The sequence below is a fragment of the Melopsittacus undulatus genome, chromosome 4 (assembly GCF_012275295.1).
Source record: "Melopsittacus undulatus isolate bMelUnd1 chromosome 4, bMelUnd1.mat.Z, whole genome shotgun sequence".
NCBI lineage: Eukaryota > Metazoa > Chordata > Aves > Psittaciformes > Psittaculidae > Melopsittacus > Melopsittacus undulatus.
In genome coordinates this window covers 48,382,292-48,403,656 of record NC_047530.1, presented here as the reverse complement: position 1 = coordinate 48,403,656, position 21,365 = coordinate 48,382,292, and the positions used below count along the sequence as shown (strand labels likewise).

The 21,365-nt window shown below is 46.8% G+C and overlaps 1 protein-coding gene across 4 annotated transcripts in view; it reads left to right on the top strand.

Annotated features, from left to right (window-relative positions):
- Positions 1-3,093: 3,093 nt before the first annotated feature.
- Positions 3,094-21,365, top strand: part of SLC8A3 (solute carrier family 8 member A3) — a 110,304-nt gene continuing 92,032 nt past the window's right edge. For 2 of the 4 annotated variants that reach the window (XM_031049127.2, XM_005149230.4), the window contains exon 1: positions 3,094-3,143. The gene's annotated coding sequence lies outside the window, so the exon portion shown is untranslated. Of the gene's footprint in view, positions 3,144-3,757; positions 3,975-17,212; positions 17,316-21,365 lie in introns of those variants that run through there. The other 2 variants (XM_031049125.2, XM_031049126.2) reach the window with 2 other exon arrangements.

Below are 21,365 nucleotides of genomic sequence, written 5' to 3'. Positions count from 1 at the left end.
GCTGGCACATAACCCAGGTTCAGCAAGAGCAAACCTTGAATGAGAGAAGGGTTCTGTGCCAGGCCCTTAGGTACAGACTTTGGGTTGGGGCAGTTGGGCTGCATGTATTCAAGCAACAAGGCCAAATGTAGTGTTTGCAGCAATTCTTGGGTCATTCGAACAAGGTCTGAAAGACCAGAGGAGGACAGCAAGATGGTGTGAACAACTCCTATGGCCTCGCTCAGCTAGAAGTTTTCCAAAACCTGGAATCAAACCCGCAGCTTGTGATGTCTGCCTTAATATAGCAGTAATATTGCTGTATCCACCTGACATTTTGGATGGCAGCTGTATAAAATTCTTACCCGTATGAGATAAGTGCATAGCTGGTGGATGAAAGGGAAGGAGGAAGTTCCTTCTGAGTCAGCCAACACACTCACAGAGTTTCATCCAGAACTTGCAGGACACTGGCAGGTTTTTCTGTCCGTAGATGACATTGGCCTTTGAGAGCAAGCCAATGCCTGGTACGCATATTATCAACAGCACTACTGCTGGCTCTGTCCTGCTGTCCTCATCTTTATTATCAGCATGGTTGCCAGCAGAAGACTGAAGCCATGGGATGTTTAAACCACGGGTTAAGTTAGAAAAATCCTGTCTAGTCTTAGATGGACAAGGAAAGGAAGAGCAAAGCCTGCATTTCTTGTTCTGCTCCAAATCTCAAGAGCCTAGAAACAGGTTTGAGAGTGGGATTAAGGCCCTGATTGCTCATAGGAAAAGCATCCAAGTGATGCCATTCTGGTTCATGAGTGTGGTTGCTTACCTGAGGTTTTGGTTTCAGGTGATCATGGAGGAGTCTAAAGGGGAATGGGTTTTGCTTTAAAAATTTGGGTTTTTTTTGGTTGCTGCACAAACTATGAATTAAGTTTTGTTATTCACGGAGTGAGAAAAGCTTTTATGAAAGAAATGGTGTGTGTTCCTTATATATATATATTATTTGATATAGTATTTGATAGTCTTCCTGTGGTTTTGGTGATTTGATATTTTTTTTCTGGTGTTTTTCTCCAGTGTTTTGGTTTTAGGTGAGGTAATGCTTGAAACATCAAGTGATCTTGGTATTCATTAAAAACTGACATCCAGGCTTGCTTAGCAAGGTTGTGCTAAGCAGCCCAGGGGTTTGAAATCCCTGTATTTCATTTGCTAAAGCTAACATAAACAAGGGGGTTTATTTTTTGTAGTATTATTATATAAAGGGTTTGGATGCTTTCATCCTAGTTTAGTGCCTTGCAAGGACACCTGTAAGACTAAGGAGATGAAAAATTTCGTATACTTTCTCTTGTGATGAACAGTTCCTACCTGAGCTGAGCAGTGTAAGACCAGGCCCATATGAAAGGAAAGGAAAGAGGGAAATGCCTGGGAGCATCTCTTGAACAAATCAGTCATGATTTTACATACGGAGTTTAGGAGATGAAGTGAAATGAAACTTCTGTGTACAATAAAGAGCTCTGCCTTAGGTTATTGTCAACTGTAAATTTGTGTGTCACCCCCAGGCCTTGTTGCTGCTCACAAGCAGTTGGTACCACCATTCCTTGAGTCCAGACCTGCTCTCACGGAGCCTTAAACATAAGCAGTTCTTTGGAACTGCCATCGTGATGATGAGCCAGGGCAGTTTCTTCTGCTCAGTGCTGGAGAAGACTGGAGAGCTGCAACCCTCCGGGTCTGTGCCCCTAGCATGGGTGTGAGGTTTGGAAGTGTCCACCTGGAGATTGGGTAACACTGGACAGCATCAGGGTCCCTGCATGCAGCGTTGGTTTTAACCATTGATGTCGAGCTGTCAGTAAGGGCCCTTCCACAGCTCCAGTGGTACTGCTGGGCATTTTAATGCCCTAGGCCACACATGCACATATGCCTGTGTGTCCCCAGACACTTGGAAGTCCTTCCCCTTCCTGAAGTCACACAGGGTCATCATCCAGTCATGTAGCCCTATGTGGGGCTGGCTGGCACCCCAAGCTCAGGCACCTCAGCACATGTTCAATGTTACCTTGTTCCCTGGCCCATGTGCATCCCATGCCATGTTCCCGCCTCCAAGCCTTGCTTGGGTTATTTGGGGACAGCAAGAGTGCCAAGTAGCATGTGAGGAGGTACAGGGCTGAGTCCAGGACCCACACGATGTTCTGTACTCTTCTATGCCGCCATCTCTTACTCATTCAACCACCCTGGTAGCAACTGAATCCTCTTTGTGGCCTCCTCTGCCTGCCCCTGTGTCTCTGGGTTGCCATGCCCTCCTCTAATAGCAGTAAGTAGCCAGGCCAGAATGGGTAACTGCTCTTCCAGGTCTCTGGATCCCTTCTGTGCTGAGGTGTGCAGCCAAGGGCTGCCGAGGTAAAAGCTGTTGCCCATTGTGAGACTTGGGCTCACATTTTTCATGGCAGTTTACACAGCTGCTTTTGCACAGGGACAGTTTGCACTTGTGCATGTGCTTGTGTCTCACCAGAAAGCTTCTGCTCCCTCATCACCTCATGGGGTAAGGGGAGTCAGTGGGGATAACAGAGTAGGGCCTGCTGCTCTCTGGAGAATGGAACAGCCCATTCTTTGGCAGTATATATATACTGTATATATACTGGGGATCCTTGCCTTATAGTACATAGGTTTGCAGATCCTTTAAAGAAGTGAGAAGCCATGCCAGAAGTTAAATCTCCTGGAGGCACACATCTGCCTGTAACTGCTGTGGCAAGGACAGAGGGGAGACAAACTTATGTGCCTTGTGCAAGGTATAAAGCTACTGTCCTGTTCCACGGCCCTGGAAACCAGCCCCCAGTCATCTTCTGCCAAAGTCAAATAGCAGCTTTGGAGGCAACATGTATTTTTTACTTTAAAATGACTTGGTGTCTCACAACTTGTTATTTGACTTCAGCTGAAAAAAATGATGGGGTGGTTTCTGCAAGAACAAACCAAAGCATGCAGCTTCAAATGGATCCCAGGACCAACTCTGCCTGTGTAATTACACTGCCTATATTTAATCTCTCAGAAGTGTTTGGCAGATGCTTTAAATTTCAGATATGCAATTTCTTCTGCTCTAAGGCTTGCCTACCCTGTTCTTCCCCTCACTTGCTTACAATACACGAAGTCGAGTCAATATACTAGGAGGGTACAGGAGTGATCGCCACTCAGTAAGTGCACTTCTCTATCTATATATACACCCACAGAGATCTCCTGGAGAGGTGTGTGTGTGTGTGAGTGTGTGCATGCTACATGGAAGGCATGCTCTGCCTTTATTTATTTAGGAAAGGGTTTGCTCTGGTTTCATCGTGCCTTTCTTTAAGTGATCTGAAAATCTCCCCCTGGGGTCAGGAGAATAAATATGCATGGCTTGTAATTTGTTGCAGCTCTCGCTCCCAGCTGATAGGGTGACGTGGAGTTTGGAGGCTCGCAGATTGGCTTTTTGATTTGGCTTCTTGCTGCAGTTGTGCAAACCTCGCTGGCTCCCAGGAACCCGGCTCAGCGCTTTGCCGTGCTCCGTAGTGCTGGGAAGCCTGAACCGAGCCCCGATGGTGTGAGAGCGGGAGCGGGGGAAGCCCGGCACATTCAGTGGCAATCTGGGGTACAATCCATTTTCTCTTCCTCCCTCCCTCGACCCCCGTTCATCTCCATCCTCCTCCGCCAGACCTCCCTTCCCTCCCCAAACTCCACCGCACGGAGCTGAAGATCAAGGCTGGTGGATTTATCAACATTTTACCTCCACCCCCCACCCCCTTTTCCAGATGCACCTCCCCGCTCACCCTGACAGCTGCAAAAGAGAGCACAGGTTTTGTAGCGAGCAAGGCAACTTGGACTGACATGCAAAGGCGAATCCCCCCCCATGCCCGCACGCACCGTCGGTGAATCACCGGGAGATGCGATGAGCTCCCGTTAGGAACCGGAAGGATTTGTACTGGGGAGAAAGCGGAGCCCCCACCCCCCAGCCCGACCCTCCAAAAAAAGTCAGGAAAGCAAGCAGAAGGGTAAGTAAGAGGGTGCTGCCCCTGCTCCGTAGGAGACGCTAGGCTGGCGGTTAAGTTTCCTGCTGTCAAGCGGGGCTTCACGCCTTGCATGGCGATGGCCGGGGGACGAGGGGCTCTTCCTAGGCTCCTCTCCCAGCTGGGGAGGGGGGACACAAGGGGATTGAACGTTGTGCAGGCGCTGGCAGCTCGCTTCAATGGTCCTGTTTTCCCGGAGCTGCGGCGGCTCCGTGTGTGTGTGTATGTGCGTGTGTGTGTGCTGCGGGGGGAGGGCGCTGCGGGATGCATGGGTGGATAGATGGATGGATGGATGGATGGAGAGATGGATGGATGGATGCGTGCCGGGGAGGGGGCGCCGGGCCGGGCTCTGCGGGGCCGGGGCCTGACGGAGGGAGGGAAGGAGGGAGCGGGCGGTGGAAGCAGCCCTAACCTGCGGGCCCGTGTGCATCGGCCCCGGGATCCCGACTGCCGCCGGGCGGGGGTGCCCCGGCGCGGCTCGGTGCGGCGCGGCCCGGCCCGCAGGGATGCCGGGGAGCCCGGGAGGGGGGGGCGGCTGTGCCGGGGCTGTCGGGCTGGGTGAGCGGCTCTCATGCAGTGCTACAAATTTCCCTTCCCCCCTCCCCCCGCCGTTATTTATTTATTTATTTATTTATTTATTCATTATAATTGTTTTAATTTTCATCTTTTCCCGGGGGGGTGGGGGGGGCAGGGCCGCTGTCCCGGGCAGCTGTCGCGCTCCGTCCGCCGGGCCCAGCTTGTTTATCCCGGGTGTCAAATATAGCTGCTGCGCCAGGCTGTGCTCTAAATAGGGCACGGGGCCGGTTGCGGGGCCCCCCGCAGCCGCCGACTTGCGGAGGGGGAGAAACGATACACACGCATGCACGCATACGAGCTGACCTAAATGTTGGGTTATTCCATACTCTTCCTCCCTCCCAGCCTTGCTTCAGGGCTTCCTTTTTTCATTTCACCTGTGTCTGAAGTATTGCTCACCCCGCGTGGGAGATGAAACCCTTGCAGGTGTGTTTGTTTGGGGTTTTGTTTTTTAACTGTTATTTTAAAATGTGAGGCTATGGCCGTTTTCCCCTTCACCGCCCCCCCCCCCCCCCCCCCCCCCCCCCAAGTGGAGCTGTAGTGTAATGGTTGGGTTCCTGGCTCCTCGTTTTGTTTCTGGGCTTGTTCTGGGGATTTCACCCTAGAAATCTGTTTCAGATTGAAGGTGAGACACTGGAGGAGCAGTGGGGGTGAGAAGGGGTGCCTTATGCACATCCTCCACTCCTCATGCTTTTATGTATGTCCCTTTAATTCCCCACATCATAGAGCAAAAGGGTGATTTTGTTGAGCTGGTTTTTATTTCTGGAGAGGACAGGGCTGGAAGACTTAGGTAACAGTCAGCAGCATCTTCCCATTCAAGAGCGCTTGCCATCCCGTGCTCCCTGGAGCCTGGCTGGAGGCCCAGGAGAGCAGAGCTGGCTTTGGGGGACTGCTAAGACACGGATGCCTTGAAGATGCTCTGTAGGTTTGGTGCAGTGGGGAGAGGCGTTGCTCCCCATGGCACAAGCATTTCTAGGGAGTCCCCAATGCCTGCTCTGTTGCAGGCATTTGTTTACCCTGCTCATGGTTTAGCTGAGACAGTCATGCTTGGTGTTTATGTTCAGTCTCCTGTGGTCAACTGGATCAAGACTTATTTCCTGAGCAGAAGTAGTGATGTTAGAAAAGAGCACATCCTGCTACTGCTGAGAGCTAGCGAGGGGCCCTCAGTTCAGCCACGAGCATGCAGTGTGATGGTAGTCAGATCTGTTGCCCCCTGTTGTAAATAAAAGGGTGTAATATCAGCCAGGGTGGGGAAGGAGAAGACTGGGATAGAGAGCCCTAGGTATAAGGCACAGTACAGCAGTCTTCTTTTTGTTTTTTCCCACGCCATATATGAGCCCTGCTTTAGGAAGTGTTCAAGCATTCCCCAAATGCCCAAGGTATGACAAGTTGTGGTAATCCCTCACTGAGGTCCTGTTGTGAGAGCAGTGGAAATGCAGGTAGGCTCCTGCTGGGCATGTTGTTTCATCTCCCTGGGTCTCATTTGTATTGTTAATGATATGTTTCTACTGTGTAGGGATTTGGTGAGGACATGGTTTTAATAACTAGTGGATGAGAGGGTGAGAGAGGGAAGGCAGATGCATAGCCATCTGAATGCCACTGTGTGTAGCGCTTGTCCCTGGCAGAGAGATTGCCCCCTTCCTCTGCACAGCTGCCACTGACAGGATGGCACCTGGGATGGCAGATGCTGTTGCCAGGTGGGATAGTCTTTTCCATCACTTTGGGCAGTGCAGGAAGCATGATGTGTGGAGTCCTGAACATCAGGACCCAGAACAGGAGAACGGATGGTAGCTGGATGCAGAGCATGGTCTGGGGCATGCACCACTCGGTGCTCCATAGGCTGTTGTTGGGCCAGTGTGAGGATGGGAGCTGCCCCATCCCACTAGAGCAGACTTTGGTCTAGTGGGGAGTCATAGACAGTTGTTCTGCCTGGTGGTCGAAAGGCACTTGAGCCAGCTTGATTGGCTTTTAGAAAGGAAAGAGGTACCTGTGGACAAATCCAGCCTCCCTGCTTCCTCTGGAGCTGGTGGGACTGAGCTCAGATGAGGCTGGTCTGAGCATGGCAGATGCTATGGTGTTGCTGGTTGGACAGGTCGAGGGGTTGCTAAGGGCCTGGGATGACCTGCTGACGTGTTGTGCCTGATCCACGTGTATCACTGCTCCACAGGGTCCTCCCTGTGACAGGCATCTCCAGCCCCAAGGCAGGGAAGTGCCATAACAGAGTGTGTCAGCACTTTTTGTTACAAACCGAGTTAAGATGTATTCCCTCTGCCAATATTTTCAAGTGAAGCACTATATAGATAAATGGTCTGTCTGTCAGGTTTTTGTTTGCTTGTTTTAAACAAACAGCATCAGTCTCCTCCCCTAAGCTTCCCCAATGACCGAGTGGCGTTGACAAATAGTTCCTTGTTCTTTGTTGCTGTTGCGTTTCAGATGCCTTTCATGTGCTTCAACAGTCAAAAAAAGGCTTTGATTGCTGGCCAAATTTTTTTTTTTTTTTACTCAGGCAATAATATCTGATTCTATGTTAGAAAAAAAAAAGAAACAAAAACCAATGAAGGAAATTAAATTACACAGATAAAAACATCTTAATAGGGAGAAAAATATCTCTGAAGCCAGGAAATTGATAGTTGTGATACTCTGTCTACCATCACCACTGCATTTAGGTATTGTGGCATAGATTAATACTATTCTTGATTTACTGTCTAGATACTGGAAACTCCTAAAGGCATCAGCCTGGTTGGGGGCCCAAGTTTCAAATGTCTAATAAATTATAGTCTTTGTCCTGGAGACTTCCATGCATGTGAAAGATACACAAGATCACAAGCTGTTCTCAGAGCAACCTTAAAACACCTCTGTGCTGCTGAGCCTGGGATCCTGTATTGGCTGATTTCAGTGATGGTGGGGCTGTGGGGTTTGGGGTGAAGAGCTCACTGTCCTTGCTTCACCAGGATGAAATCCAGGAACCACCTCACATGGTTCCTCCTACAGCCTCAGTGGGCTGCTGCACCACCTGGGGACTGACACAATATAGGCAGTGGTTGGCTTCCCTCCTTCCCCTCTGTTCTTTCTGCCTTCATGCTTTAAACCACGGGCTGTGGCTGAGGGCAGTCACAAGTGTGCGTGTGAAGTTCAGCACCGTAGCCTCCCAGTCTCCCTCCCTTCCAGTCTCCCTCCCAGTCTCCCATTGCAGAACACTGTGTGTGTTCTGACACATAGTTTTGCAGGCATAGCAAGGCATTAGGTGTCAGGAATGGGTCATGTCATCCTGAAGGTACTATCCCCCCCATCTTGTTATGACAGTGTCACAGTGAGAAGATCCAGGTGCCATTGTTACTGTGGTACAACATCATAGAGTAACTACTTCACCCCGTAAGATGCATTTATAAACAGGTGATGATCATGCCCCCATGCTCCTTCAACTCTAAGTTTTCTGGTAATTCTGTCTTTAAATCCTCTTGCTGGAGCCTTTGATCACACAGCTGAGCTGTCATTGATGTCTCTGACAGTTGACATCATTGGAGAGAGGGGAGCTTAGGGCTCTTAACATTTCTTTTATGATACCTTGTTTTCTAATGAAATCCTCCAATGAGGATTTTCCATCGTAATAAAACAAGGAGCTTTTCCAGAACACTCTAGATTTAGGGAGAAGTTTCTGTTTCCATTCAGCACTTCCATTCAGTAGCAGATTATTTCACGGCTGAAAAACTGGACTTGCTGTGTTTGCTGCCTCCCTCTACTCTGTTGTCTTTTTACCTAAGCCTCCTAACTCAGGACAGCAGCAGAGACAGCGAGGTCAAGAGCAATCAGAAATACTAAATATCCTATGCTGCTGGGCATGTTTTGCAACCAGGGAAGCGTCAAAGAGTTTTAGAAGCTATAGACATATGAGACTGCATTGCCAGTGCTTTCACTGTCGCCCTCTCCTAGGCTGGTACTGGGAGGCTGTCTCAAAGCAAATGGCATCACTCTCCAGCAGCAACACAGAATATAGTTTTAATCAAGAGAAATGTAGTGATGTAGGTATGTACCTGTGAGAGAGCACTTACATCTGACTGCTGAGGTCACGTTGAAGGTGATATGCCCAGGAGTGAGTGGGGCTTACAGTGCTGACTGTGACAAGTGCCCTGCCAATGTGTCTGTATGCTGCATGATGGTGAAAGCTGGCTTCCTTCATGAGGGACACAGCTTCCCAAACCCAAACTGGAGTAATGATCTGTGTGAAGAGGCTGTCCTTTTGCCCTCCATAGTGTTTGCTCTCAAGAAGCTTTGGTTTGGGACATTGAGGCCTGGGTGTCACCTTGAGGTGGACTTTCTTTGGTGGGAAGTAATATTTTGAGGTTGAGCCTAAAGTTCACCTTAATAAGCGCCTTTATCCTCTATCCTTTTCCATGGTTTTGGTTGGGATTACTCGGTGACTCTTGAACATGCATGTTGGTGGGGAAAAGTGGAGGTGAAGATGTGTCTTTCTCTGCATAGCAGGATAAGGCTGTTAAATGGCCCAGAAGGTGTTGCAGAATTCATTGTTGCAAGGGGCAAACCTGCCCCTGCCATGCTTGCCATTTTTACCTTGGTTTCTTTCCACCCTGACTGCTTGTTCCTGCTCCTCTCCTACCCGTGCAGGGTACTGGCATGGAGGCATGGGTGGGCTGGGTTCAGCTTGCTTTTTAGCCACATCAGTTCCTGGTCCTTATTCATGGCATAAGCATGTGCTAACAAAAAGGGGAGAGCTAGTGAAGAGTGGGAACAAACGGCTGGAGGTGGAAAATGTTCAGGTTTGCTTAAGAAGCCCTGCTTCCACCTGTAAAGCTGCTGCCTGGATTGCCTGCAGCAGTTAAGGCTTGGAGTTGGTTCAGCCTTGAAGTCTGCTCTTGATGAGATGGATAGTCCTGAATGCAAATTAGTTGCAAAGAACCTAAGAGTGATGGGGTCTTGCAAAGCGCTTCTTAAGCTATTAAGAGGCACAAGAATCAGCAGGGAAAAAAGGACAAAATGTTTTTAAATATAAAATCTTCCCAAGAACATGCGCAGCGGTTGATCCTCATCTAAAAAACTAAAAATCAAACAGTGAGCCTAGGCCAAGCTGTTTTACAGACACAGCATGCCAAGTGGACTCGGGTTCCTCAAGAAGAGGATAAAATGAGAGTTTCCCTTCCGCTCCCAGTTCTTTCAAGTCCCTTGAAAGCTTCACACTAGCACTCAGCACTTCATCAACAGCAATCTCTCCATGTTGAAACCTCCAGACTGCATTCCCTGGCAGCGCAAGTGGGAGTGGTGCCAGCTGTTTTATTAGGTTTGCACCCACGGAACCCACTAGGAGGGAATGACCTGACTCCTTGTCCTCACAAGGCTGCAGAGGGCTAAGTTTGTGCTGCTGTCCTGCACTCACTGAGGGTGCTGTGCTTGGCCAGCTTATGGGTCCTGGAGAAGCTGCCTGCTTTGAGGCCAACTGCGGGCCCCTGTGTGAAGACATGGGGACCAAAGCAAGGTGGAGGTCTCAGTGTTGTTGTCTTCAAGATGCAAGGCAAGGTTCTGTGTGTGCTTTTCCTTTGACAAGGATCCCAATGAAGGATAATGGCATGCTGCTGCTTTTGTTTTGGCAGCCCCCTGATCAAGAATGAGCCTTTCAAAACAGAAAGTGAGCAGAAGGGATGCAGCTGGAGTTAGATGTGATGGGGTATTCTCCTAGAGAATGCACTAGAATTTGCCCTGATGTAAATTAGCGCCTGCTCTGATTCTATAAACATAATTTGCTCCCTTCCATTTTAACCCTCCAGATTAGTTTCAGGTTCATTTCTTCTAGTAAATGTTTCCTTTTCTCTAACTTAAATAATCCATCTCCTCAAAGCTGACCTGACAGATCTTTCCCCTGGTGACCCTGTGTGCACAGTACACTTCATGAAACCCTGGCTTCTGTGGGACAATGCAGCACCAGCAGTGACCCTGCTGGTGTCCCAGCTAAAAATAAAGCTTGTTCCTCCTGGCAGAATTGGGGTTTGCTTTTAAGTAGGTAGGCAGTTTTACCCATCAGCTGCACTGTGCTCTTGTGCCAGGCAGAAGGCACAGTTTAACCTTCAGAGCTCGATGGTGCTGCCTCCCCTCTGGGGATTTGCACTGCGAGACTGAAGGTGAGATGCTCAGCTGCACTTAGTTCACCTACATCCCTCCCAGAAAACTGCTGGCTTGCCTGTTGCCTGGCTAGATCCATGTCCTTGCTGCTTCATGCATCCCAGTGTGACACGACCAAACCTCCTCCCCCCAAATCTGGCCGTTTCCCTCCTCTGCTTTGTCTTCTAAAATATATAGATTTCTTCATGATTCTCCAGTAACTGCCCCAGGTACCCAATTCCTGCAACAAGCCCATGCCTTCTAGCTTCCCAGTCTTCTAACAGCATCCCTCATGTGTTCAACCCCCCATTTATCCTCTCTGCATGGCTTTCTGCCTGTCAGATCCATATGAACTTGGCTGCTAGGACAAAGCAAAAGGTCAAGAGGCAAATGCTCAGTTAAGAAGGGCTTTTTGCAGCTTTCACTGTACATGCACATTAGAGAGTTCCACAAAAGCTGGCGAGATTGAAGTATGCTCTGGAGCAAGAGGAGGGAAGCATCCAGAGGCTGGTGACTCTATGAATATTTTGGGTGTTTCCATGCACATCTATTTTTCCTTTGAGTCTTTGAGTACATTAGTTACTTCTTATAGCATTGAGCTCCACAGGTTGCACAAATGTGTGGCGTAGAGCTTAGGAAGTGCTCACTAGATAAAATACCCTGAGTCTGGGAGCTTTCTGTTGGTGTTAGCCTTGAACTTCTTTTCACCTCATTGGCCAGTACTGTCCCTCGAACAAAAATTGATTTCCCACAGAAGGCTGAGGGAAGGAATGTGGGAGTTGTGCTTGATTGTGCATGATTCCAAACCTCATCCACTTACTGTTGCAAAGAGAGCATGGAAAGGTGGCATGGTCCTAATTTGCAACTGTCTGCATGGGAGCCAACAGCTGTCAAGCACCGCTGTCTGGCTGCAGTCACCTAGGGTATAAGGGTGGTGGTCTCTCAGGTGTCACATTCTTATGCTCTTCATGAGCATAATGTGGACCAGTGGTGGTGGCTTGCTGATAGGTTGGCCAGCACAGAGGGCCAGAAGAGTGCCTGCTGCCTCTTGCTTGGCTGGTCACTGGGAAGGACCACAGGTGCTGTGGGAGGAAGGGTCAGGAGCAGGGGCATGGGGAAGTGTTTGTTTGCATGTGTGCAGGGGGGAGCAGAGGTCAGGGAGAATAGGCTGAAGAAGGATATTACTGCAGCATGGAGGGTTGTTGGGATATGGGCCTCAAATTAATTGAAACCCCATTTTTGTTCATTTATCTGCTCATTGAGTTCCCACAGTGAAATGGATTAATTTCAAGGCTCTGCTTGTCTTTGGAAGTGACCATCCTTTTGTCGAAGACCTTATGTGCTTGTTCTTTTACCCATCTGCATCACTGACATGAATGAAATAGTATACTGGTGGCTCTGCTGGGGGTAACGCTCTTCCTGTCCCACTGCTCTTCACCCACTGGTGTTTGGGGGCTGTTGCTTCTCTTCCGGCCAAAGTGATTTTCCATCACTTGTGACAGGTTTCCAAGATGACAGGAGTTACTGTTACCAGCGTTGTCAGAAAGAGCTGGGTTCAAGGCACCACCACCGAAGTATGGTTGGCAAGGAGAGGCTTTCTGGGCTGAGGGAGCAGGGGATGGGGGCTGAGTGTGGAGTAAGGATGTGAAAACAGGTTGTTCAGTCCTGCCTTAGCTGTTGTTCAAGTCAGCCCTCCACTGAAACTGCCAGCAAGAGAGGGACCTTGCAATTTTCTTGCTTTAGCCTTGTCTTAGGAGAGATGTGGACTTCAAAGCAAGTAGAGCACATCTCAGTTTTAATCTTCTCTTTGCAGAAGGGGAGGGAAAGATAGTTTCTGCAGGGCCTGAAGAGGGCTTTAGCTCCTAGTAGAACTGATGGAAATGTGGAACAACTAGTATCCATATGGAGGCTGCATCCCTCAGCAGCAGGATAGAGGCTGTCCTCCCTCTTTGCCTTGGTGGCTTGGTGGTTGGGGAGCTGCACAGGATGAGAATGTTATCCAAGCACCTGTGTTAAGCCTGTCATTGTACCTTCAGGATAAGGCACTTGAAGATGCTGATCCAAGGTGATACAGGGATCATTTTCTCCTTCCCTTGTCTCATTCCAGTGTATCTGGCTGATGTGGTCACCTCCTATGACTCAGCTGCTCCTGTTGGCAGGACTAGTTGCAGCAAATCCGTGGCCAGCATGGAGCACTGAGAGGAGGGAGGAACCAGGCTGGGAAGGACAGGAATGCACTTGGTATGGAGGAAGCAGGACGATGCCCTCCAGCTGATGTATGTGGTGCAAGTTGCAATGAGGAAGTAGATGAAGCTTTCCTTTTGGAGGTTTATGTTATATGAAATGTTGCCAAAAAGCTCCTCAGGCAGCTCTTCCAGTAGAATAAGCTGGCTCTGCTGACTTGGGCTCATTGGACCTATGCTGATGTACACCAGAGAAAATCTTCCTAAGGATCCTCTCTTGCTTCTCTCTTGCCAGCCTTCAGCTGATGGTATGCAGGTTGACTGGGCTGGAAAGATAGTCCTAATTTTTAGGATGACTTTGCATAAAAAGAGGCTTTTGGAAAGGAGGGTCAAGGGACAGAAGCTAATGTAAGTAGTGCTCTGAATTCAATGGAATCCTATCTCTTCCACCTGGGGATGAACAACAGCATGGTTATTATATACATTGCTAGGAAATTCTTTGGATACACAATGCCCTGCATTCAGTTTTAAAATGTTCCTCACTAGCTTCTAAGTTAAGACTTGCTGACTGCTGGGAATTAGAAGAGTATCATTGCGGGCATAGTAGAAATGACAAGAGAGGAGCCTCAACCTTTTCAGACAAGGAGCTTTGTTGAATGCACTGCTCCCAAGCTGGGATACTCATATAAGTAATTCTGAGTTTCCGAATCTCCTTGAAGGATCAAGTCACGCATTTACCTGTTTTAGCCCTCTACCTTCTGGGTGTGGAACCTGTCCAGTGCTCTTGGCAGGATCCAAGAAGTAAACCTGATGTCTTTCCTTGGAGAAGACAGCAGTGGTCTCTTGTAGTCATCTGTTTGGTCTTCTGCAGGAATTTTAAATGTGATTTCAGTGGGGCCAAGGTATTCAAGCAGCTTAGAGAACAGCTTTGTTAAGCTTCTAACTACTCGGTGAAATCTGCTCCTTTGTGACGCCTTCTGTAAAATAACTAAGAGACACTGAGCTATGGATAGAGCAGAAGACAAAGTTAGGGCTGCTGTAACAGTGAGAGAGTAAGTGTGGGTATTGTGGCTGACTAGCTTCAGATTTCAGATTACTTACCTTTAATAAGGCAGAGTGGGGCAGCCAGTGAGCAGGGCAGAGCTGTAGTCGAAAGACAGACTGAGAGTAAAAAGGTGAATATTCCTGTCTGGTAATGCCATAGTGAAGGACAGATCTCCACCTGTCTTTACTATAGAGATCAGAGTGGCATATGGCTTTATACAGTCCACAAGGAAAACCTTCAGAGGGTGGGGGGAGAAGAAATGAAGGTGGGCAGCAGATAGTCTGAAGACTGCTGGCACTTGCTGTAATTGCTGCAGCAGCTGAGCTTCCACTGTTTGTTGTCCATGTCATCTCTGCAATTACCATATGGTAAATGTAACTTGAGTCTCTAGCAAATAACAGAACTAATATTAAGAGAGAATCTGTAAACAAGCTAGTGCATAAATGAACAAAGAGCAATAAACAGCCTGGACTTAGGAAGAATTAATAAATCATGGTAGATGTGAGGCTTTATTTTATTTTAAAGCAGGTGCAGAATTAGCAGCTGAAAAAACATTGAAGGATTAAGATATCTAAAATGTCAATAAGAGATACATGAGCATATGTGTCAGTAAAGGGTGAGAGAGCTGTGTGAGATCTTATTTGATAACTGTATTCAAATGGGTTATTTTACAGGTTTTGGCACCTTCCAAGTGAAGTGGGAGGTATTTTGAGGATAACCCATAGCTCAGTGCATCTCTCATGCCTCCTGCTGTGCTCAGATCTGCAGACACAGTGAGCACGTTACGGTGTATTTCCCTCCTCTCAGCTGGAGGCTCTGACTTTTTGGTTGAAACTCTGGAAATCTCCTGCTTTCATTCCACACTTGCCAGTCAGCACAGCACTCCTCACGCAAGCCCCACCGCCCTGGGGACGCAGCAAACAGGCACGGAGACCTTTGAAAGTGAGCAATACATTGAACTTCTGTATATCCATCTCAATTTAATCCTTGCAACAGCCCAGTACCTCATGAAAACCTGCTGTGCAGCAGAGCTGAGGGGTGAGACATTCCTGCCCTGGCTCCGCTTGCCTGCTTTAACATGAGCAGATCTGCTGCTGGTTTTGGTGGGAGAAGGTGTGAGGCACAGCACTCCCAAGAAACCCTGCTGCTTCTAACTGCCTCAAAGATAGAGAACCAAGATGAGATGAAGATAAATGATTAAAGGGCAGCTTGGACTAATTTATAAGGATTAAAATAAATTTGTGTGCTTTGACCAAAGAAAAACTATGGAGGAGAACAGCTATTTACAAGTATCTGAAGCATGTAAATCTCAGGCAGGGAGGAGAATGGTTGAGAGTACTCCAAGGACAGGATAATGAGAACTAGCAGCATAAATTTTCTTAATTTCATCCTAAATATAAGGAAGACAGCTAAAACCTCTGAGATAAATTACATCATGGCAGAGTCTCTGTGGGAAGTTGTGGAAATGCCATCACTTGGGTAATTTAAAACTGGGCTGGACAAAGTACTAGGAAATAATGTTTGCAAGGGGAGCAATGCAGCAGTGGCTCCTGAGGCATGGACCAGAAGACTTCTCTGGCTCTGGTCTAACTAATTCTGAAATTAGTGAAACCTGTGCTAATTGTACCAAGTGTGAGCTTTTCCTGCGTACCCCATTTCTGTGCCTGTCACAGAGGATTGTAGAAGTCTTTGGCCTAGCAGGAGAAATGACAACTGCTTGTTCTTTGCTGCAGTGGGAAAATGATTCCTGAAGTGCAGCCTTCTCCTCCTCCTCTTTCCTCCCTGTTCTCTGCCTGGTCTCTCACTGCCCCATTTGTGCAGCTTCTGCCTCTATTCACTTTTTTTATATTTTCTTTCTCACTGAGCCAGAAATGATCCCTTCTGAATAGACTTGTGGAGGGCACATAATTTCTGTTGTGTGTGATGTGGCATTTTAGGTAAAACACATAGTTTTTGCTGTGTTAGGGAAAAAATATAGAATTTTTATTCCTGTTTTTCCTTGGAGGAGGAGTCAATAAATAAATGGGCCCATTCTAGAGGATCAGAGCAGTGTGTGCAACACATGCCCCAGCTGCCAGGGTTAGCACCCAGCGTGGCTGGTGGATGGCTATCCCAAGAGCCCATGAGCCAGCCAGAGAAGGGCTCACTGCCTAGCTACTTGTGTGTAATCCAGCACATCGCATGGTTTGTTTTGTTTGCCTCTAATGAGTGTGTTCTGTCAGAAAACTTGTATTTTTCTTAACTAATTCTGTATCTAAAGAGGGTGAGCTATGACTACAACATCTTTTTCCTTCTTATTTACCACTTAGCCCACCTCTGTGTACAAGTAATTGATGGCTGTGCAGCACAAGTGCCCTGTTGACAACAAATCCTAGGGCCTTTGATTGTAGCTGTTGGAGATCTGTCACCACAGTGCTAAAGAAATGTCATGAGTTGCCTCTGTCATTTTTCCTCTAGGATGCTGTGAGTCACTATGTGATAAGTTGCACTCTGATGGTGGCACCTGAACCAGCAGTATAATATGTCCGTGAAGCAGGAGCAGTAAATAACACACCGTGTGCTGCCATGGGCAGTACATAAAATGTCGTTTACTGACAAGAAGTTTCCTCACACCGCTGGAATAATTTTTTTCCCTTCTCACCTGTTCCCCAAATTGTGTTTGCTGCTCTTTAAAAACAGAAAGACAGTGAGTGATGAAAACCAGTGCCTTGAAAGGCTGCAGCAGAGGAGTCAGTGCCTATTGCAAGCCCAAATGTTGTCGTGAGGCTGCTTCAGGTTGTCTCCAGTCAGCTGCATTGAGACATGGAAGAGGGACGGAGGCCACTGAGTGGATGACCCAGTAACTCCACTTCTTTATTTTGCTCAACCTCCTAAACCACAAAGGAAGAACTTCCAGACTCTTAACTGGGCCTTTCACATCATAGACATAAAATCAAGGTCCGGAACAACGCACTCAAAAGTATCTGTCCTCTCAATTTGGAACTGTTCAGATTGTGGAGAATGATGTGTTCAGATGTGCACTGGTGTTCAAGTGCCTAAAGACTTTAATTGTGTTTTAAAGTACTTCTAAATGCATAAAAAGACCAGTGCTTGAAGATCTGCCTCTAAATGTGCAATGGAGGCTTCCTAGTGATTTCTAAAAGGTCATGGTAGTGATTTCTTGCCAAATACACGTGTGGTTGCTACTGAGGCACTGCAGTGAGCTCCCAATGCCATTTGTACACAGGGTCTGCTTGTTCCAGTCTCCCATGCACTGACACTGGACGTGGTTGTCACAGGCAGGCCTGGACATGCTACCTGCAATTTTTCACATAGTTTACTCTGAAAAGATAGATGAAAAGAGTGTGACTGAGTGCTGTCCCAGGTTCCACAGGGAAGTTGTGGAGACTCCATCCTTCATCCTCGAATATACTCCAGGTATTCAAAAACCAGCTGGTCATGGTCCTAGACAAGTGGCTGCAGGTGGCCCTGCTTGAGCAGGGGCTTGGACTAGATGACCTCTGGAGGTCTCTGCTACCTCCTTGTGTGAACTGGCCACTTGAAAGTCCCAGAAAAACAACAGCAAGATTATATGATATTCATGAAAAGATAAACCCCTCAACTATACATAATACTGTGTTTTAAGCCAGAGGGTGGCCTCTTCTAATCTATATGACAGCCTAAATACCAGGTTTTGTTTTCTGAATGTAAAGAAGCTACAGTTCTGGGGGGAAAACATGAAAAGGGTAATGCTGTCTGTCCCTTAGGCTGAGGAATTCAGACAGATGGATGTGTATGGGGGATGGAAGACCAAACACACTGCGGCTCTCAAGGAAGCTGTGCTAGCCTACACTGTAAATAAGAGTGGCTCTCAGAGCATGGCTGTGGCCATCTACCAAAGTGTTTCCTTCAGTGTCTGTCACCTTCTCCTTTACGTGTCTGTGCACAGAGTGTAAACCGCACCACCTATATCCATATATTATCAGTGTATCCCATACAGACATTTTTCATCTAGGGTGAGAATGAGGAAATAAAATGCCCAACCAGTCAAGTGCAGCTGGTGCAGTATTGGATGGGGACAACTAAGTATGGGCATCTTTATGGGTTAGCTATTTATGACTGCTTCTCCAGGAGCATCATGGATGCTAAAATACAGAAAAAAATGTCATGGACCAGTTCCCTGAGGCGAGATGACTTGTTTGGAGGTTGCCTGTAACTGTATTGAGAGTATGGAGATTGCTCCTAGCCATACACAGACTTGTGCTCCATTTAGGTCAGCCCCTGGGATCAATCACTGAATGCAACTGGATCCCATCACAGCATTTCTACAAGGAATTAGTAGATTTGAATTGTTATCTCAATTAACATTAGAATGATAGAAGCTACTCAGATTAGTTGAGACAAGAGCCTGTAAATACTGAAAGATCTGCTACCAGAGGTGTTTTTTTTTGTGGTAGGTTTTTACATGATCTTGAGAGGGAAAAAATGTTGCTTTTGACACATACCAAGGGGTTTATTCTGTAGGCAGCTAATTCTGGGTTTTGACATGTTTACTGTGAAGTGCAAAGCAACAAGCACCTACGGTTCCCTGCCATAACTTTTCCATAGAGCCAAACTGCAGGGACCTGTCATGGCCTAAGTGTGAATTATGGTGCCTTTTCCTCATAAAACCTAGCTGGTGCTTAGTAGGGAGCTAAACTACCTATTGCTGTGCAATAGCCTGTGTAACTTCAGCTTGGGGTCCCTGGCTGTACTTACACTGGTCAGGCACGGACTATCAGTATGATGGTTTAAGGCCCAGTCTGTGTTTGGAAATTTGCATTTGTCTGACAAAATGAATTTAATTACACTGCTCTGGCTTTTGGCTTTCAGGTAGATCTTAACTTACACGTTGGGTTCTACTCTTGTCGTGATGAGCACAGGGCTCAGTAACATTTGAGTGGGGATGATTGAAAAATATGCTCTGTTTTGTATTAAATATTTTGTTAAGCTTTTATTTTGCGGGAGGGAGGAGTGTGAATTAGGTATAATACCTCTTCTGTGAAAACTCGGTTATTTGTGTTCTTTGGCAGAAAGGCTATAATTTCAAGTTTTGCTGATGGTTATAAAAAAAAAACCATGCACTCAATCAAAAAGCTTTTATGTGCTTTAGAACTAAGGAATGTGAAGCCCTGTTAATAAGCTGAACCTTATTTCTGGCTCCTCCAGCTTCGGAGTAGGACTTGAAGAAGACAGTAATACCAGCACTGTATCTGCTCTGTTCTGGCATGGATGTTTGTCAGGTAGACAAAACTCTTGATCTTGAGATGTTTCTGTCTGGCACTTGTGCAGTGTCCACACCTGAATGGGAGCAGCCTTTCCTGGATAGTCTAGAGTCAGGGGAGAGAGGATATATGGCCACATATGTACTCATGTGTTTTATTTATTTGAGGGCTGTGAGGGAGAGGGGAAGGAGAAGGAGGTTCCAGACAACCTAATCCTATTTACTGGACAATTCCAAAGTTTTTTGTGCTTGCTTAATGGAAATTTTACCTAAATGTGTAATGAATAGGGACTCAGAGATTTGCCTTTGGTTTTATGTTTACTGAGGAGACATCTTGGGAACACCACTGTGTTATGCTGCCTCTTGATCTGATTTCTTGAGAGGTATCCTTTGAAAATATCCTTGTTTTTAGAGTCACGTGGGCATCTGTATACAAAAAGCTAAATTAAAAGGGATCAGAATAGCCTTCCCAGCTTTGTATCTTGCTATAGGTCTACAGCAGGCAAACCATCAGTCTTCTGAAATTCAGCTATTATAAAAGACATAAGGAGCTTGACAGTTGTCTAAAAGTAATTTTCTATTGCAAGCTTCATTGTGACAGCTGTGGTCCATGCTACTTTCTGGACTGTCTCCAAAGGTATTTCAAGAACTGATCTCTTCATTTATGGGTTCTGTTTATGCATTTATGGATCACATGGCCGTTGTCAACTCTTGTAGAAGAAGGAGCTCCCCTTGCTAAAATAACTGTTGCACATCTTCCCAGAGCCTTGCTATTTAAAGCTAGCTTATTCTGATGCACTGATGCTTGCAGCATTTTGTCTCTTGCATAGATTGAATGTTTTGAGTTTACTATTGAACTTTGCCTACCAGGGAGGGGAGACTGTCTGGTTTCCTCACCACTAATGCCCTTACTTTCATGCATTCAATGCAATAGCAGTAGTGGGGCAGAGGGCTGTGGGAGAAAATTCCATCCGATAGCAAAGAATCAGTGGAAATGAGGATCCTCATGGTATACAGGTGAAGATCCCTCCATGCTAAATGACTTTCCACTGTTGCTGCAGCCTCCTCTCCTGTCATTTGCTTCCTGCAGGGCCAGGGCAGTGACGTTGCTGGAATGACACCTCTCTGTGCCAGATGTGGATGTGTTTTGTTGCACTGGCGTCAGAGGAGTGACACCTCCTCCTGAGTGACTAGCAGTGACTCAGGACTGTGCTGCAAGCCTGCCTGGTGGCTCAGAGTGGGACTTGTGCTGAAGGGTGGCTCTTGTCACAGCATGGTTGCTGCTAGTTAGAGGAGGGGTAAGGGACGTGTCTGCTTCACTCTGGGGAGGCCAGAACTATGTAGATCCCCTCCAGTAATTTCTGGACTGAGTCTAGTAGATATATCTGAGGGAAGACTTGCAGCTTGTATAAGCAAACTTGCTGACCTAGAGCTACAGAGTGAGTTTTAGCTCTTCTATCCTGTCATCTGAATGTTAAAACTTACCACAATGTTTTATTAACAGCAGTTTTAAAATGTAATAGTTTTATTCTATGTTGTGAAGCATTTTTGCATCAGTTCCCAAGAGGTGAATGACAGTAAGAATACTTCACTGTTTTTCACATTGGTTAGGTTAATGCTTTTCATACTAATGGACACATACTCAGATTTTATTAGGCAGTGCATCTGTGGGCAAAGTTCCTATTGATCTCACTGGGGAGTTTTACCTTTGTCAAAGAATTGCAGGATCAGGTCATTATTGTTCCACTTTAGAAAATGGCTGTGACCTCCACTTAATGTTAAAATGTTTGTCAAAGCCACTGAAAAAGAATGAATAAACATATTCCCAAATTCTGAGATTTTAGTCTATGATCCATTGCCTGAATTTGGAGGTCTTAACACATAAACAGAGGCTGCCCTGGTAGAGGTTGTTTTTAAAATAATATACTCTTAGTTTCAGGAATAAACTTAAAATCAGATTAAAAATTGAAGAAAGACTGGCAAGGTCTTGGAGTGTATTGGGGGAAGGCTAGAATAGAAACCGTCATGGCATTACAGAAGGTAGACAGATAGTGTTAATTACAGAAGGTGGTTGTCCCACAGAGAAGGAGGTTGGTGGTAGCAGTGATTTATTTCAGAGGGCAGTTTAGTCATTGTACTATTCCTAGAAAAGGCTCTGAATTTAAGTGATACTTGACTCTTAAGTCATTTTTTAAACCAAATTTAGGTGCTTGAGTCACATAGAT